General features: G+C 48.3%; 1 protein-coding gene across 1 annotated transcript in view; it reads left to right on the top strand.

Moving 5' to 3' along the window:
• Positions 1 to 13,305, top strand: part of brinp1 (bone morphogenetic protein/retinoic acid inducible neural-specific 1) — a 424,567-nt gene that overhangs the window by 395,445 nt on the left and 15,817 nt on the right. The window lies entirely within an intron of this gene.

Genomic DNA, 13,305 nt, shown 5'->3' on the forward strand with positions numbered 1-13,305 from the left:
GTAGCATTTTTCCTGGACTTTAATGTCTTGCAGAACAAACTTTAGGGTTCCTGAAATGAGAAAATTATTATTTCCCAGTAAAATCATTTCCTGGTATTCATGTACTTTTGGGTACATTTTTTTGAGACACCCTATAGTGTATATCACAAATAGCTTACCTCTGATTGTATTCATTTTTTTTGTCCTTTTCTCATTCATTAAATGTCTGCCATGTAATATATATATATAGTACAATACTCCCATGAACTCCTTGGATTTCATCCAGATGTACGGTGGAGTGGATGATCACGCACTTGGAGAAGTGTGGTGCACAGTAAGGATCGTGTTCACTGACTTCTTCCTCGGTTTGAACACCATCCAGCTTCCTCCACTGGGAAAATTCTTGGAGGTGGGCAGGTGTAACCTGTAGTAGGTACTTGGATTTTCCTCACTGAGAGACCACAGTTTTTGAGTCTGCACACTACCTTCTCGGGGGACTGCACTATAATGCTGGTGATGAACCTTTTTACCTCAATCTGCTGGTACAATTCAGACAAATGCTGCCTTCAGAGGCTCAATGAAAACTTTGTGATAGTGCAGTGAATCAGGTTAGGTAGGAAGGATAAATACAGCTCTGACAAAGGCCTTCATGGAATTGACCTACAAAACCACCCTTGGCTTAGAGTAAATCAAAAGTAACAGTGTTGGTGGTGATCAAAGTCACCCCACAAACTGTTCCAATAAGTTATACATGATGTCTCATTCCAGTCCAGTGCAGGAAATGCTTCTTAAAGGGATCATATTTTGCTGTCTTTCTTTCTGTATTCAAGCAAGCAAATTTATGTCACCAGGTGTCCTGAAAACAGATAATAAAATCGGGATGCAAAATTACTCCACAGACAACAACATGATGCTTCCAAAAAAAAAAAAAAAACAAACAAACAAACAAGACATTCAGCATTTTAAGCCAGTGAAACTGGAGCGGACCTCAGGGTGGCCAAGTGTGCTGGAAAGAGGTCAGGTTATGTCAGGTCTGGGAGCATGTGGTGGTGCCACATGGTGTTGCACCCACCACATCACAGAATCACCCTGAGTGCTGGATGGAAACCACCCAGGCAGGCATCTGGTTCATCCCTGCCTCTCAGAAGTAACAGGTGTGTCCCAATGACCTTCTCCGGCCACTGGGGTCCTCAACACTGAACAGCTGGATCATGCCCAGAGAAACATGCCACACAGCCAAAATGCCAGAGCTGACACTCCTCACAATGCAAGTGATGCTCCACATCTGAGTCTCTCACAGTTTCTTTGATACAAAGTCATTCCAGTGGGACCCAAGGATCCTCCAAAGAAGCCTGGTACCAAGGACATCTACTCATCAGCCTGCAAGTCTTCCAACAATCCAGTAAGACAGGAAGCACCAGAACCCCGATGAGTATGACCTTCATTCTCCAGCAAAGCTGTTGGCATCACCAAATACCTCTATCTTGTGACCTTGTGACGCCATAAGCTCTTCCCAGGCATCTCTTGATCTCAAAGGCCGACTTCCCAGAGACATGAACATCATTGCTGAGATAAGCGAACATTTTTGCCAGTTCACCACTTTTGCCGCATACAGATACACATCCAGAAAGTCAGTGGAAGCCTGAAAGGACTCTTTTGTAATTGGTATTTCTCAAAAAAAGGCAGTAAATCAAATTTTCTTTCTCTTGACCACATCATCCTGAGACAAATCAAAAACTAGCACTAAACTAGCACTGGTGTAGCCAACCAAACAGTTCCCCCTAAAAATCGGTCCGCCCTGCCTTCACTGCGCATGCGTCGTTAGCCGCAGTTCACGGATTATCACATTGTTTCTGCTTCAAACTGCACTCCAGTCATCATCTATCTCAGTGACAGAGATCTGAAGCTTTTGTACAACAATCATTTCCACATAAGTTCAGCATTATTTTATCATAAAAGAGAGAGGAAGCGATCAGAGCACCGCTGCTACATGAGCTGCTAGCTGTTGCGTTCACTGCGCTTCGGTCATTTCAAAGCATAGGTGAGTAACACTTTGTTTCTGCTTAAAATGGCCTTATTTCTGCTTAAAACTGACTTTAGAATGATTTAAGAGGTTTTACCTTGTCATCTGATGGTAAATAAGCACATTAATCCATTTGATCGCTTTCGGTGAAGAGACTCTGTCTCAGATGAGCGGCTGAGCTTCGAAATGAGGCATGCGCGTTCTGGGGCAGCAGGCTGAAGGCAGCTGACATGAACAAACTAATCAGGAGGGCTGGATCTGTCCTGGGGATAGAACTGGAGTCTGTGATGCAGGTGTCAGTGAGGAGGATGTTGAGGAAACTGCTCAGCATCTAGGACAACACCTCCCACCCCCTGCATGCTACACTGACATCCTGTCAGAGAACCTTCAGCCATAGACTGAGACCACGAGGTGCACCACAGAACACCACAGGAGGTCTTTCCTACCTGTGGCGCTCAGGCTGTATAAGTCCTCCCCTTCTGCAGGATGAATACATAATGAACAGAGTTATTCAGTGATTCAGAGTTATGTGCAATATTGTGGAACATCTTGTGCAAATGTCTTTAAAAAAATGTTCACTGTTTACTGTTGCTGCTTCGGTACTCTGGCAAAATAATTTATTTTGGGATAAATAAAGTTGATCTTATTCTTAAATAGCCTCCATGCAAAAATGTGACCTGTCATTTCTCAAGGGTGTGGCATCTCAGAAGGATCGGGAGCCCTATATTCCATGAGTTTCCATCCATCTATGCATCCATCCATCCATCCATCCATCCACCCACAAAGTTTCCAGTATGATATTATACTTAACCAGCATACTAATCCAAATGATACATTATAAAATACTAAACCTGATATATGTGAGAATTGCAGTTTTGTTGCTTACATTTGACAAAATAATTACTCAGAATTGTGTAAAATGTTGGGAAAGTGTAGTGACACGGACCCACAACAGGGGGCGCAAATGATCGGACAATGAAAGAGTCGAATATGAACACTTTACTGTTGTGAAAGAGCACAACAAAAACACAGAGGATTACAGAATTTGAGCAAACAGTCAATCCACAAAGGTGACGTGTGGGCAGGCTCGAGGATAGAAGACGTCTGTCCTGAGAAGAACCGGAACCACACGATTTCCTCCGCCACCGAACCTGGAGAATACTGGAGCCGCCAAGTTCCGAGTCCCCAGGTGGCCACCGTCTCCGAGTGTCGGATCTGGTACTGCTGGCGAGGAGCAAAAACAGTCATATGTGGGTGTGTGCACACCCAGTAACAACAATGGTGGGAATTCCGCCTCCACCTCTAACACACACTCGTGCAGCTCCTGTCTAACCACTTATCTGGTTGGGGTGTGAAGCGAAGCCGTCGCTGATCACACCAAACGCCAATCTCTCAGATAGGGAACACCACAGGAAAGCGGCTGCAAAAAGAGTTCAGACTAAGACACAGTTAAGGCTGGGAAATTACCTTCACAGGTAGATGATATCTCGGCAATGAGGTGGAGATGACGTCCGGTTTTTATGGAGTGGAATGATGAAGTGTAGATGGATGACAGCTGTCATGAGATAATGAGTGACAGCTGTCACCCCCGGCTGTGTCCGTGGCGACAGCGCCCTCTCGTGCCTGAAGCCCGCACTTCAGGCAGGGCGTCCTCTGGTGGTGGGCCAGCAGTACCTCCTCTTCTGGCGGCCCACACAACAGGACCCCCCCCTCAACGGGCTCCTCCTGGCGCCCGACCAGGCTTGTGCGGGTGACGGCGGTAGAAATCGGGCAGGAGGGCCGGGTCCAGGATGAAGCTCCTCTTTACCCAGGAGCATTCTTTGGGTCCATACCCCTCCCAGTCCACCAAATACTGGAACCCCCGGCCCATTCGACGGACGTCCAGGAGCCGGCGCACTGTCCAAGCCAGCTCCCCGTCGATGATCCGGGCAGGAGGCGGTGCCAGACCGGGAGCACAGAGGGGTGAGGTGAGGTGTGGTTTAATCCGGGAGACATGAAAAACAGGGTGGATCCGCAGTGAAGCCGGGAGTTGGAGCTTCACTGCAGCAGGACTGAGGATTTTGATGATCTTGAAGGGTCCAATGAATCTGTCCATAAGTTTGGGTGAGTCCACCTGCAGGGGAATGTCCTTAGTAGATAACCACACTTCCTGCCCGGGCTGGTATGCAGGGGCCGGGGACCGCCGGCGGTCTGCATGGGTCTTAGCCCTCGTCCAGGCCTTCAATAAGGCAGAACGGGTGGTGCACCACACCCGATCGCACCTCCGCAGGTGGGCCTGGACCGAGGGCACACCGACCTCTCCCTCCACCACGGGCAACAACGGGGGCTGGTACCCCAGACACACCTCAAACGGGGAGAGGCCGGTGGCAGAAGACACCTGACTGTTGTGTGCATACTCGATCCAGGCCAGATTACTCCAAGCCATCGGGTGCGCTGATGTCACACAGCAGAGGGTCTGTTCCAACTCTTGGTTGGCCCGTTCTGCCTGTCCGTTCGTCTGTGGGTGGTACCCAGACGAGAGGCTCACGGTGGCCCCCAGTTCCCTGCAGAAACTCCTCCAGTCTTGAGAGGAAAACTGGGGACCACGATCCGAGACTATGTCAGCTGGTATCCCATGCAGATGAACAACGTGGTGGACCAGGAGGTCAGCAGTCTCCTGGGCCGTTGGGAGCTTTGGGAGGGCCACGAAGTGGGCCGCCTTGGAGAACCGGTCCACTATCGTCAGGATGGTAGTCATGCCCTGGGACGGCGGGAGGCCCGTGATGAAATCCAGGCAGATATGGGACCAGGGCCGATGAGGCACCGGGAGCGGCTGGAGAAGTCCTTGGGTCCTGTTATGGTCTGCCTTGCCCCTGGCACAGGTGGTGCAGGCCTAGATATACTCCCGGACGTCGGCTTCCATAGACGCCCACCAGAAGCGCTGCCGGACAACTGCCACAGTCCTTCGCACCCCTGGATGACAGGAGAGCTTGGATCAGTGACAGAAATCCAAGACTGCAGCTCTGGCCTCTGGTGGGACATACAGACGATTTTTTGGTCCAGTTCTGGGGTCCGGGTTCCGTGCCAGGGCCTCCCGGACGGTCTTCTCCACGTCCCAGGTGAGGGTGGCCACGATAGTGCACTCCGGAATGATGGGCTCTGGTGGATCCGACAACTCAGTTTTGACTTCGTCTTTGTGTACCTGGGACAAGGCATCTGATCTTTGGTTCTTGGTCCCGGGGCGATAGGTGATCCAGAACTCAAAACGCCCGAAGAACAGTGACCAGTGGGCTTGCCTGGGGTTCAGCCGCTTGGCGGTCCTGATATACTCCAGGTTCCGATAGTCAGTGAAAACAGTGAACGGTACAGATGCTCCCTCCAACAGGTGTCTCCACTCCTCAAGAGCCTCTTTCACCGCAAGGAGTTCTCGGCTGCCGACGTCATAGTTCCGTTCAGCCGGGGTCAACCTGGGAGAAAAGTAGGCACACGGGTGAAGAACCTTATCGGTCTCTCCACTCTGGGATAGCACGGCTCCTATCCCTGAGTCAGAGGCATCCACTTCAACCACAAACTGGCGGCCAGGGTCAGGCTGCACCAGAACTGGTGCAGTCGAGAACCGTCGTTTCAACTCCCTAAACGCGGCTTCGCACTGATCCGACCAGGTGAAGGGAACTTTAGTGGAGGTCAGGGCTGTCAGGGGGCTAAATACCTGACTGTAGCCCTTAATGAACCTCCTGTAGAAATTTGCAAAGCCGAGGAACTGTTGTAGCTTCCTACGGCTTGTTGGTTGGGGCCAATCTCTCCCCGCCGCAACCTTGGCCGGATCAGGGGCGATGGAGTTGGAGGAGATGATAAACCCCAGGAAGGACAAAGAGGTGCGGTGAAACTCACACTTCTCGCCCTTCACAAACAGCCGGTTCTCCAACAACCGCTGCAGGACCTGACGTACATGCTGGACATGAGTCTCAGGATCCGGAGAAAAGATGAGTATATCGTCAAGGTATACGAAGACAAATCGGTGCAGGAAGTCCCGCAAGACGTCAATAACCAAAGCTTGGAATGTCGCAGGGGCGTTAGTGAGGCCAAACGGGATGACCAGGTACTCAAAATGACCTAACGGGGTGTTAAATGCCGTCTTCCACTCGTCTCCCTTCCGGATCCGAACCAGGTGGTATGCATTTCTAAGATCCAACTTGGTGAAGATGTTGGCTTCATGCAGGGGCGTGAACACTGAATCTAACAGGGGCAACGGGTATCGATTGCGAACCGTAATCTCATTCAGCCCCCTGTAATCAATGCATGGACGGAGTCCGCCGTCTTTCTTGCCCACAAAAAAGAAACCTGCACCCATCGGGGAGGTGGAATTCCGGATCAGCCCGGCAGCTAATGAGTCCCGGATGTAGGTCTCCATTGATTCGCGCTCAGGTCGTGAGAGATTGTACAGCCTGCTGGACGGAAACTCAACGCCCGGAATCAAATCAATGGCACAATCATACGGACGGTGTGGGGGAAGGGTGAGCGCCAGATCCTTGCTGAAGACGTCAGCAAGATCGTGGTACTCAACCGGCACTGCCGTCAGATTGGGAGGGACTTTGACCTCCTCCTTAGCCTGTAAACCGGGAGGAACCGAGGATCCTAAACACACCCGATGGCAGGTTTCGCTCCACTGAACCACCACCCCAGACTGCCAATCAATCCGGGGATTGTGTTTCAACATCCAAGGGAAGCCCAAAATCACGTGGGAGGTAGAAGGAGTCACAAAAAACTCGATCTCCTCCCGATGATTTCCAGACACCACCAGAGTTACTGGTTGTGTCTTGTGTGTGATTAAAAGCAGAAGGGTGCCTTCTAGTGCCCGTACCTGCAATGGCAAAGGGAGCGCCACCAGAGGGAGACCTACCTCCCTAGCCCATCTGCTGTCTAGCAGATTCCCTTCTGACCCCGTGTCCACCAGTGCTGGGGCTTGAAGGGTTAAATCCCCGCTCAGGATTGTAACTGGGAGTCGTGTGGAAATATGTGTATGCCCCACGTGAATGTCTTGGCCCACCCTAAGCCCAGTTTCTAGGGGGCGGGCGTTGGTGTTTAACCGCTTGGGGCAGTCTCTCTGCAGATGCTCACTCGAGCCGCAGACAAAGCACTCCCCGCAGGCCAGCCTCCTCTGTCTGTTAGGTGGTCTAAATGTGGCCCTGCTCGTGTCCATAGCTTCGTCAGCAGGGGGGGGTGTAGCCACACGGAGCATTGAGGCTGTGGAGCGTGGGGAGGGCGGAACCTTTTCAGACCCGGAAGGGAGAGGGACGGCGTGTGCCCGGCCACGTCCTTCATCTCGCTCCCGACGGCGCTCCTCTAACAGATTGTCTAACCATATAACGAGATCAATAAGCCCATCTAGATCCCGTGGTTCTTCCTTGGCTACCAGGTGCTCCTTCAGGACCGATGACAGTCCGTTTATGAAGGCGGCGGCGGAGCGCATCGTTATTCCAGCCGGACCTCGCAGCCGCGATGCGGAAGTCGACTGCATATTTGGCTGCGCTCCGGCGCCCCTGTCTCATAGACAGCAGCACAGTTGAAGCAGTCTCTCCTCTATTAAAGTGATCAAAAACCGTTTTGAACTCCCTCACAAACCCAGTATAAGTGGTAAGGAGCCGTGAATTTTGCTCCCAAAGCGCTGTAGCCCAAGCGCGTGCCTCACCATGAAGCAAGTTAATAACATAAGCCACCTTACTGGCGTCAGATGCGTACATGACGGGATGTTGTGCAAAGACGAGCGAACACTGCATAAGAAAGTCTGCGCACGTCTCCACACAACCTCCGTACGGCTCTGGGGGACTTATGTATGCTTCAGGGGATGGTGGGGGGGGGGGGTCGTTGAACGACCAGTGGAATGTCTATATTCTGCACCGGGTCGGCAGGAGGAGGAGCTGCAGCAGCGCCCTGAGCGCGCGCTTCCACCTGCGCGGTGAGAGCCTCCATCCTGCGGTTAAGGATGACGTTTTGCTCGGTCATCAAATCCAACCGAGCGGTAAAGGCGGTGAGGATTTGCTGCAACTCACCAATCACGCCTCCTGCAGACGCCTGTGCACCCTGCTCTTCCATTGGTTGTCAAACAGATGGTTGACGCCCCTCGGGATCCATGACGCTGGCCGAGATATCCTGTTGGGAAAGTGTAGTGACACGGACCCACAACAGGGGGTGCAAATGATCGGACAATGAAAGAGTCGAATATGAACACTTTACTGTTGTGAAAGAGCACAACAAAAACACAGAGGATTACAGAATTTGAGCAAACAGTCAATCCACAAAGGTGACGTGTGGGCAGGCTCGAGGATAGAAGACGTCTGTCCTGAGAAGAACCAGAACCACACGATTTCCTCCGCCACCGAACCTGGAGAATACTGGAGCCGCCAAGTTCTGAGTCCCCAGGTGGCCACCGTCTCCGAGTGTCGGATCTGGTACTGCTGGTGAGGAGCAAAAACAGTCATATGTGGGTGTGTGCACACCCAGTAACAACAATGGTGGGAATTCCACCTCCACCTCTAACACACACTCGTGCAGCTCCTGTCTAACCACTTATCTGGTTGGGGTGTGAAGCGAAGTCGTCGCTGATTACACCAAATGCCAATCTCTCAGATAGGGAACACCACAGGAAAGCGGCTGCAAAAAGAGTTCAGACTAAGACACAGTTAAGGCTGGGAATATTACCTTCACAGGTAGATGATATCTCGGCAACGAGGTGGAGATGACGTCCGGTTTTTATGAAGTGGAATGATGAAGTGTAGATGGATGACAGCTGTCATGAGATAATGCGTGACAGCTGTCACCCCGGGCTGTGTCCATGGCGGCAGCGCCCTCTCGTGCCTGAAGCCCGCACTTCAGGCAGGGCGCCCTCTGGTGGTGGGCCAGCAGTACCTCCTCTTCTGGCGGCCCACACAACATATTTTTTTTTTTTATAATAATCCGCCCCAAAAACCAGCCATGATTGTAAACTTTTTAAGAAGTATTTTCAGCATTTTTAAAATACAAAAATACATTTACTTTCTTAAATAAAAATCACAATGCTATTTTAACACCTTCATCACACTCAGGTACAAATGTGTATTTTGAGAGGTTTCAATACTGCCCAAATATTTTTTTTCCTATGGCAGTTGTGTGTGCACACAGAGTTGTGGGACTTTAATGTTTAATCCTGAATCTCCAGCTCTAAGGTTCTTGATCATACTAACTGACCCATTCTTCTGTCTACAGTCAGCATTATGTTTTATTTTCTGACACCATAGAATTGCAGACGCCGCTGTCTCACATTGTTGGTAACACCATTTGTGTGTGTGCGTGTGCGTGTCTCTTCTTTATTTTTGTGTTTTCCTTGATCACCAGCAGATTCAATTATCTGCTGCTCACATTGTCCCATTTTGTTGCTATAATGAAGAATGGAACCGATGTATGTCTGCTGAGTAGCACGCCTGTTTGATGCCATATTACAAACCTAAAGTGTCCTCAAATTCATGAAAACAAGCTTCATTTGTTCCAATGTCTTTCATGTGATTTGCGTTGGTAAATCTATGCCAAGCCATTGTTTTAGCTGGGAAAAAAAATCTAAATAAATCTGCATGCTCCTCTCAAATAGCTCACTAGGATACGTAGGCAGTTATATGACAGAACATATTTTAGCTGTGGTTTTCAGACTGCAAATTCTAACTGTTATCACAAATAAATTCAAAGGAGGGATCATTATGACTGTGCTTGTATCAATGCAATATGGGTGAGACAATAAAAAATAATGGGGATACTGTCATAACGGATGCACCTGTGGTATCAATCTTTTTTTATGTTTTTCTCATTTTATGTAGCATACAAAGATTTTTGCCAAAAAACAAAAGCCTTTTGGAAAACTGTCTCGCTGCAGTCATTTTGCAAGTTACAAAATGCAAAGTGAGTATGCATCTTTTGTTTTATTTCAAAACTCATTAATACAGAATGTGAGAGTTCAAAAGTCTGCTGCAATTTTTCTTTCAATGCATTAATCATCTGAAATATATTCATCCAAAGAGCTGAGTGCTCCTTTGTTGGACTCCATATGTCCATGTCAGTAGGACATAGCTGCATGCACAAGGAACTTTGTGTCATTCAGGGGCAGAAATGTACAGAATCTTAAACGTGACACACACATACAACCGTCTGCAACATATTAAACAATGAAACGTATGAAGTGGCAGGCAAAATTTGGGAGAACTTGGGCATTAAAATTATTACTTAAGCTTTATTTTGTAAAATGCCCTTTAAGTTCACAATGCTAACAGTGGGACAAACTGTATGGTAATCTGTGGTAATTCTGTGTCATGTAGGCACTCCTCAATAATTGAGTGAGCATGTTGGAGGGAGACTTGTGAGGGAAGCCACCAAGACACCCATGACAACTATAAAAGAGTAATACAGTTGTGGTCAGATTAGATTAGATAGAACACAGAGTAAGAAGCATACAAAGTATTAAAAGTGAAAGTTAAAGAAAAACAGTTTGCAAATATAAATATACAAATTTAAATACCAGACATACTGATCAATACTGGTTTACTGGCCACTACTGTTCCTGTCCTTCCCATCCTCTGTCTTCCTGTATTGCTGCTTTGACACATAGGCAGGACGTGTTACAAAAGTCATTTTTGCATCATTAATGGCACATTCCTGACATTCTTAATGTGACTTAACACATCTGAATAGGTTTCTTAATAGTGCGTGTTAGTGCATGATATTCATGATTTTCGTGGAGCATGTTTTTGGCTGTCAGAAAATCTTCCATGAATGTCACGCACCACTATCTTTTCACCTCATGTCGTGGAGGTCGCAACTGAGCGTGTTGATCCGTCTTAATTAGTGGTGATCCTTCATTGCTGCAGTATGTTGAAGGACGGTGACACCAAGTTGGCTAAAAGTCTCAATCCAATACTCCTCAGCGCGCTCCTGCAGGTGTTCCACCTGCTGCTGTGCCTGATGTTTGGGAAAATGAGTGAGACGAGAGCCGCGTGGAGCCACACATCTGGCTCTCTCAGTCTCCTCCTCCTCTCTGCACCACTCCAAGGCACAGAGCCCAACTAAGCATGCGGACACAAAGTTCTTCTGCTGTGGATTAATCTACATTTTGAGGAGCAAATTGGAGCCATCTGAATTGCTCAGCAGCTGACAGTGGGATGAATATGGCGGTGTGTGTGGAGACAATTCGGCTCATTCACAACGTGACAGAACGTAACGATGCGCTCTTCTGTGCTATTGTGCATAACAGTGAGGAGCATTATTCTAGACCGTGCGTAATGGTTCCTAATAATTCGCCAGCAACATGTGTTGCTGCTGCAGGTTGCAGCAGTTCCTGAGGAGACCTGATGCCTCTGCCCCGAATCATCGCATTCGTGATCACCAGCCAAGAATGTATACTTTGTGGCATTTGTGACTTATTGTTATGTGTAAATGCAGCATTACTCCTCCTGCCTGAGTGAGGAGTTGTACAGTCTGATGGCCTGAGGGACAAAGGAGTTTTTCGGTCTGTTGGTCCTGCACTTGGGAAGGAGCAGTCTGTGGCTGAAGAGGCTCCTCTGGTTGCTGATGACGGCGTGCAGAGGGTGACTGGCATCGTCCATAATGTCCAGCAGTTTGACCAGTGTTCTCTTCTTTGCCACCATCAGAGTCCAGCTTCATGGCAACCACAAAGCCAGTCCACCTGATCAGTTTGTCCAGCCTGGATGTGTCCTTCTTGTTTAAATACACACATTTTAGATGTAGTTGTCATGGCAATAATGTTCTTTCAATTATTTCTTTGAAGTTCTCATTTTCTGGCTCAGAATGTCTGTTTAAAAAAGAGAATTTGTTGGACAATTTTTAATTTATTGTTGGTTTTCTGAAATCAACATATGGCCAGCATGAAAGTGGTCATACATATATATATATATATATATATATATATATATATATACGAGGTCTGTCCGTAAAGTATAGGTCCTTTTATTTTTTTCAAAAACTATATGGATTTCATTCATATGTTTTTACGTCAGACATGCTTGAACCCTCGTGCGCATGCGTGAGTTTTTCCACGCCTGTCGGTGACGTCATTCGCCTGTGAGCACTCCTTGTGGGAGGAGTCGTCCAGCCCCTCGTCGGAATTCCTTTGTCTGAGAAGTTGCTGAGAGACTGGCGCTTTGTTTGATCAAACTTTTTTCTAAACCTGTGAGACACATCGAAGTGGACATGGTTCGAAAAATTAAGCTGGTCTTCAGTGAAAATTTTAACAGCTGATGAGAGATTTTGAGGTGATTCTGTCGCTTTAAGGACTTTTCACGGTGCGAGACGTCGTGCAGCGCTCTCAGGCGGCGTCATCAGCCTGTTTCAAGCTTAAAACCTCCACATTTCAGGCTCTATTGATCCAGGACGTCGTGAGAGAACAGAGAAGTTTCAGAAGAAGTCGGTTTCAGCATTTTATCCGGATATTCCACTGTTAAAGGAGATTTTTTTAATGAAAGACGTGCGGGCGGATTGCAGCGTCGGCTCGCACCCGCCGCGACGCTCCGCCACAGGAAAAACACCTCTGTTGGAAGCCTTGAGGACAAGTTGGAACATCTCCAGCTGATAAACAATTTCTCATATACTCACTCCACTGAAAGCCATCAAAAGCCAACTGGATTTTAACAAATGGTTATCAACACGGAGGTGTTTTTCCTGTGCCGCCGCGCTGCGTCGGCTGCGTCCCGACGCGCGGACCCGTCCGCACGTCTTTCATTAAAAAAAATCTCCTTTAACAGTGGAATATCCGGATAAAATGCTGAAACCGACTTCTTCTGAAACTTTTCTGTTCTCTCACGACGTCCTGGATCAATAGAGCCTGAAATGTGGAGGTTTTAAGCTTGAAAACAGGCTGATGACGCTGCCTGAGAGCGCTGCACGACGTCTCGCACCGTGAAAAGTCCTTAAAGCGACAGAATCACCTCAAAATCTCTCATCAGCTGTTAAAATTTTCACTGAAAACCAGCTTAATTTTTCGAACCATGTCCACTTCGATGTGTCTCACAGGTTTAGAAAAAATTTTGATCAAACAAAGCGCCAGTCTCTCAGCAACTTCTCAGACAAAGGAATTCCGACGAGGGGCTGGACGACTCCTCCCACAAGGAGTGCTCACAGGCGAATGACGTCACCGACAGGCGTGGAAAAACTCACGCATGCGCACGAGGGTGCAAGTATGTCTGACGTAAAAACATATGAATGAAATCCATATAGTTTTTGAAAAAATAAAAAGGACCTATACTTTACGGACAGCCCTTGTATATACGAGGTCTGTTAGAAAACTATCC

Source organism: Thalassophryne amazonica, chromosome 17 (genome assembly GCF_902500255.1).
Source record: "Thalassophryne amazonica chromosome 17, fThaAma1.1, whole genome shotgun sequence".
In the NCBI taxonomy this organism is placed as follows: domain Eukaryota; kingdom Metazoa; phylum Chordata; class Actinopteri; order Batrachoidiformes; family Batrachoididae; genus Thalassophryne; species Thalassophryne amazonica.